Raw genomic sequence first — 6,000 nt, 5'->3', positions numbered from 1 at the left:
CTGGTTCATTGTAACCCTTCTCGTTTAATTCCATTCCTCTATTATATTGTATTCATGCAGTGTCTGGGCTTATATACAGATATATTGTGTATTATATCATACATACTTATATTTATATCGTATACTATATATACCCTGGTGATTTAGATACGACCGGCTGAAGAGAATACTGTCATTGTAGAATACCTCCCACTGTGAAGTGCTGATATATATATTTATCCTCCTTATAGGTCCGGTGCTGGGGATAAGCTACGCTGGAGCAGCTGACGGCCGTCCAGTGGTGGTGGTAATGCCCCTTTTCCCTTAGTTTACTTTTCCTTTGTGGTTTATTTTGAGTTGCTGTGTTGTTTTGTTTGTGTATTGCCACCACCCTGGACCGGTGAGCCTGCCCAGCTCCCCTCCTCCCCCAGTACTGGCTTGTAGTGGTGTGATATCCCTAGCTCTAGGCACTTTAAAGTCACTTGCACTTTAACCCTGTTGGATATTGCTATATTTGCACCGTCATATTGATAAATGAAATGTCTTCTTGCTTGATGCCATGTTTTAATTAATTATATATATTGCTGACCAATTGTTTTATATTTATATTTTATAAGTGTTTTGTATATATATTGGTTACACACGTTTCTGCCTTGCCTTTATTGTTACTGAATCTGTGTTGGGGAGTCATTACGTGCTCCGGGTGTTAGTATTAGTATAATATTCCTGGGGTGCAATTCCCCAGGTGGCGTAGTTGGCTATCTTAATAAATACCACCCCGCCACACATGCGCATACCCTCTATATTGCCTTGTGGATTATCGATTGATGGAGAATTCCACAACAGTTCAGTATTGTTTCCCTAGGGGGCAGTACGTGTTCACACCAGGAAGATGTAAGAAGAAACGGCAATTGTTTTTGTTTTTTTAATTGGCCTCCACACTGTTGGCTTATCAGTGTTATGACCTTCAACATAAGTAACTTCTCTGTGTGAAAAAAGGCGAACGGGAGGGGGTGGGGGGTACGTTGTTAGGGGGGGTGGGGGGTTGGGGGGGGTAGTATTCCAGCAAGAACAGCTGGTCTCCTTTTTTCAAATAGTTTAGGCTCTCTAACTATACTAGTTACTTTGGAGACCTACATTTTGATTAGAAAAACATACATTAATTTAACCACTACATTTCGACCATTTGAAAATAGCCGAACTACAAGCTCACAATGTGTCGCATCGCATGATGGCGATGCATTGTGATTGATTGATTGAAAAATGTATTAACAGTTTTCAGAATTACAGTACATTTCAAGCACAAACTCAATACAAAGAGAGTCAGAGTTCTTGGGCTGTGGAAAAAAAGTTACAGGGGTGTCTTCTGGAGTGAGTGTGGAACTATAGTGGCCCTCTGGAGGGAGTGTGGAACTATAGTGGCCCTCTGGAGTGAATGTGGAACTATAGTGGCCCTCTGGAGTGAGTGTGGAACAATAGTGGCCCTCTGGAGTGTGTGTGGAACTATAGTGGCCCTCTGGAGTGAGTGTGGTACTATAGTGGCCCTCTGGAGTGTGTGTGGAACCATAGTGGCCCTCTGGAGTGCGTGTGGAACTATAGTGCTCTGGAGTGAGTGTGGCACTATAGTGGCCCTCTGGAGTGAGTGGAAATATAGTGGCTCTCTGGAGTGAGTGTGGAACTATAGTGGCCCTCTGGAGTGAGTGTGGAACTATAGTGGCCCTCTGGAGTGAATGTGGAACTATAGTGGCCCTCTGGAGTGAATGTGGAACTATAGTGGCCCTCTGGAGTGAATGTGGAACTATAGGGGCCCTCTGGAGTGAGTGTGGAACTATAGTGGCTCTCTGGAGTGAGTGTGGAACTATAGTGGCCCTCTGGAGTGTGTGTGGAACTATAGTGGCCCTCTGGAGTGAGTGTGGAACTATAGTGGCCCTCTGGAGTGAGTGTGGAACTATAGTGGCCCTCTGGAGTGTGTGTGGAACTATAGTGGCCCTCTGGAGTGAATGTGGAACTATAGTGGCCCTCTGGAGTGAGTGTGGAACTATAGGGGCCCTCTGGAGTGTGTGTGGAACTATAGTGGCCCTCTGGAGTGAGTGTGGAACTATAGTGGCTCTCTGGAGTGAGTGTGGAACTATAGTGGCCCTCTGGAGTGTGTGTGGAACTATAGTGGCCCTCTGGAGTGAGTGTGGAACTATAGTGGCCCTCTGGAGTGAGTGTGGAACTATAGTGGCCCTCTGGAGTGTGTGTGGAACTATAGTGGCCCTCTGGAGTGAGTGTGGAACTATAGTGGCTCTCTGGAGTGAGTGTGGAACTATAGTGGCCCTCTGGAGTGTGTGTGGAACTATAGTGGCCCTCTGGAGTGAGTGTGGAACCATAGTGGCCCTCTGGAGTGTGTGTGGAACTATAGTGGCCCTCTGGAGTGAGTTTGGAACCATAGTGGCCCTCTGGAGTGAGTGTGGAACCATAGTGGCCCTCTGGAGTGAGTGTGGAACCAGTGGCCCTCTGGAGTGAGTGTGGAACCATAGTGGCCCTCTGGAGTGAGTGTGGAACCATAGTGGCCCTCTGGAGTGTGTGTGGAACTATAGTGGCCCTCTGGAGTGAGTGTGGAACCATAGTGGCCCTCTGGAGTGAGTGTGGAACTATAGTGGCCCTCTGGAGTGTGTGTGGAACTATAGTGTCCCTCTGGAGTGAGTGTGGAACTATAGTGGCCCTCTGGAGTGTGTGTGGAACTATAGTGGCCCTCTGGAGTGAATGTGGAACTATAGTGGCCCTCTGGGGTGAGTGTGGAACTATAGTGGCCCTCTGGAGTGTGTGTGGAACCATAGTGGCCCTCTGGAGTGAGTGTGGAACCATAGTGGCCCTCTGGAGTGAGTGTGGAACCATAGTGGCCCTCTGGAGTGAGTGTGGAACTATAGTGGCCCTCTGGAGTGAGTGTGGAAATATAGTGACCCTCTGAAGTGCGTGTGGAACTATAGTGGCTCTCTGGAGTGAGTGTGGGAATATAGTGGCTCTCTGGAGTGAGTGTGGAACTATAGTGGCCCTCTGGAGCGAGTGTGGAAATATAGTGGCCCTCTGGAGTGTGTGTGGAAATATAGTGGACTTCTCCATCGTCAAAGTTGCCCACCCAAGAGAGACCCACTTTTCCACTCGAGGACAACACCTAGGCAATAGAAATACAATTCAATTATTAGCAAATATTCGCCCCATGTGGATTGTGGAAGTGCTCATTCTATCTCAATGGGATAGTTCCAGCCATAGCAGCAATGTTTGGAACTATAGCCCATAGTCACCCGCTTTGCGGCGAGATCAAAGCGTTTACGTTTTTTTGCAGACGCTGCAAGTCGATCGAAGCCACGCGCAAGCGTCATTTCCACCTGTTTAAAGCTGTTTAAAACCCGGAAGGGATGCCTGGTCTGGCGTGTTTTTGACACGACAATGTGCCTGCACCCTTATATGGTGCTAACTACAAAAGGACCTCAATCTGTGTGGTCTCAGTACTTCCGGTGGTCACATATTTGGCCCCATTTAGATTGCACTCACATCCATCTGATTCAAATCGGATTTCTCTCTCAAATCTGAGAATTTTGGCTCGACCATTCACACTGCATTTGCAAGTGACCAGATCGGATCTGTCACAGATCTGCAGTGGCAGCCAAATCTAGCCTGAATCGGATCTGTGCCACATAATCCAGATTGGAATCTGATTTGTTTAAATAAGTCTAAATGCAAACAAGTCACATACAAGTCATATGGAATCTGAAATAGATCAGGAGTAGTGTCGAGTCGTTCGGACCCACGGTTGTCCAGAACCGCCCCAAAAAGGCCTCTGCCCGGGCTCTGGACCGGGCCCCTGCCCAGGCGTGACTGACACAGAACTCCATATATAGGAATAAAAGGTACACAGAGAGACAGATACAGAAATATCTTGTTCTGACATCACAATGTCTGACAAAGAACTGCAAGACTGCAACATCCTCCCGCGTACGCACGCACGCATGCGCGCGCACGCACGCACACACACACGCACACGCGCGCGCACACACACACACACACACACACACACACACACGTTTTCAGTTCATAGATTGTAGCTCTTCTCACAACATTTTACAACACAGGGTCGGGTTCTTTATGAACAGGCATTTATTTCAGGCATTCTTCTCATCCCTCCATGTCATGCCGTGAGAACTGTATGTTCGCACAAACTATAATCAACAAATTGCACAGTACATAATATTGAACAAACAAATAAATGAAAATACAAACATGTAGAAATGCACAAGACAATTTCCCATTCATTTTCCCCATAGACGTTTCATAAAGTATTTATTTAAAGACCTTTAAAGACTCGAACAAAGCCAACTCGGATGATGACAAATCATGACAATAAACACATTTTTTATTGTTGTTGTGGTTTTTCTTCTTTCTAATTAATAATTGCGTTTATTGTCATTTATTTTTGTCCCTCAAACATCACACTGGTGTGAAGTGAGGGGCGCTCTTCTCATCTTGTTTACACAAAACATATTGCACATTCACTAAAGACAAGGCGGCAATCTGAGCACTCAAAAAGTTGAAAATGAGGAGATCAAAATAGATTTAGACTTTATTTAGAAAATAAAATAAAATAAGCCAACATGTTTTGACTCCAACACCATCGCTATGGGGTGATCAGCCAATCATCAGCCAGTGTTTGTGTTCACACAGACCCCAAAAAATAGATCATAATGCACCACTTTTATGTGGATGTTCTGATGTTTACCTGCCTAGGATCGTCTCATACTGTTCACACAAAACATATTGCATATTCACTAAAGACAAGACGGCGATCCGAGCACTCAAAAAGTTAAAAATTAGGAGAGGGTGGAAAAAAATAAATGTACGTTATTTATAAAAATTGAAATAAGCCAACATGTTTCGACCCCAACAGAGTCTTCATCAGGGCAAGTGGGACTATCATGGGGGGGGAAATAATCGGTGAAAAACGTGCATATTACGGCACTTTAAAAATATTCCTAAAAAAAGAGAAATGAAGTTGGGAACTTCTCCTTTGGTCCACCCATTCCTAGGACATATGACAAACCATTCATTTTTCCCATAGACGTTTCACACTGGTCATGTTTTTAAATGTTTTATTCTTTTTGCCAGAATATTGTTGTTTGAGGAAAAATAATATGTGTAATATTTACAGTAACATGTGGCAGTTAGTTGGCTGTGTGGAATAGAATGTTGATACTACTACGGTATATATGTTGCAAATATCACTCTCACACTTTGAACAGGAAAAATGTCTCTCCACTAAGTCGAGCATTTGGCCTTGGGTAGGGGAGGAATGCAGGGGGGTGGGGGGGGGGGGGTTGGTAGGCCTACTCACAGATTTCAGCCTCGGTGGTTAAACTCCCTGTGGGTGAATTATCTCCCGACAATGACCACCTATCCAGATATTATCCCTTACATAGTTCACTCCCATCTCAACTTGACCCCTTGGAAATGCTTCTGGGTTCTAACCAGCCTTGTTGGCCATGTTGAAACTAAATGTCTAAGTCTAATCTAAGTCTTACTTCAACCACTTTATTCAATGTGACATAGCCTATTACTTAAACAACACTTAAGATAAGGTCAATTTTGGCACTATGTTATTTTATTTTGTTTGTATGTGCGTGCGTTAAAACTCCTTCATGGTAAACTTGACAACATATTGACCACATTTATATTTAAAACTACTTTATGGAATACTTGACAACACATTGACCACAGATTTATATTTCAAATTCTGACCAAGTTTGGACGTGTAAACTGCAACTTTAAACACATTTTCTGGTGGGGACCCCCTGCCCCCCCAAAAAATGTTGGGGACCCCTTAGGGGTCCAGACTCGCAGTGTGTGGACCACTGGCCTATGGTAGCGTTGCGTGTGCGTGTGCGTGTGCGTGTGCGTGTGTGTGTGTGCGTGCGTGCGTGCGTGCGTGCGTGCGTGCGTGCGTTCGTGTGTGTTGGTTCCAGTGTCAGTGCGTGCGTGCACACA

Source organism: Electrona antarctica, assembly GCF_951216825.1.
Source record: "Electrona antarctica genome assembly, chromosome: 9".
Classification (NCBI taxonomy): Eukaryota; Metazoa; Chordata; class Actinopteri; order Myctophiformes; family Myctophidae; genus Electrona; species Electrona antarctica.
The sequence above is the reverse complement of the archived record's forward strand: the minus strand, read 5'-3'. Positions refer to the sequence as shown.